Raw genomic sequence first — 343 nt, 5'->3', positions numbered from 1 at the left:
GAAGAAAAACACTCCTCTACATCTTGGATGCCCTGAGGGTGAGTAAATTTGAAGCAGATTTTAATTTTTGGGTGAATTATTCCTTTAATAAAGATATCGTGTCATATGCCCTGATTACCTCTTTGCAGATACGACTCGAACTCTGGAGGTGAACGTGAAATACAGAGAACTATGTTGGAGCTTCTCAACTAGCTGGATGGCTTTGATTCACGTGGAGATGTGAAGGTCATTATGGCCACCAACAGAATAGAGACCCTTGACCCTGCTCTTATTAGACCAGGTAAGATACTACTGCACAACTCCTGCTGTGATGTTCAGAGCTTATGTGCATTTTAGATGAACC

The 343-nt window shown here is 41.7% G+C and overlaps 1 pseudogene; it reads left to right on the top strand.

The window, feature by feature from the left end:
• LOC107577382 (26S protease regulatory subunit 4-like) overlaps nucleotides 1-343 on the top strand; it is a 9,476-nt pseudogene that overhangs the window by 6,812 nt on the left and 2,321 nt on the right.

Source organism: Sinocyclocheilus grahami, unplaced genomic scaffold, assembly GCF_001515645.1.
Source record: "Sinocyclocheilus grahami isolate Dianchi unplaced genomic scaffold, SAMN03320097.WGS_v1.1 scaffold5901.1, whole genome shotgun sequence".
Lineage (NCBI taxonomy): Eukaryota > Metazoa > Chordata > Actinopteri > Cypriniformes > Cyprinidae > Sinocyclocheilus > Sinocyclocheilus grahami.
The sequence above is the reverse complement of the archived record's forward strand: the minus strand, read 5'-3'. Positions and strand labels throughout refer to the sequence as shown.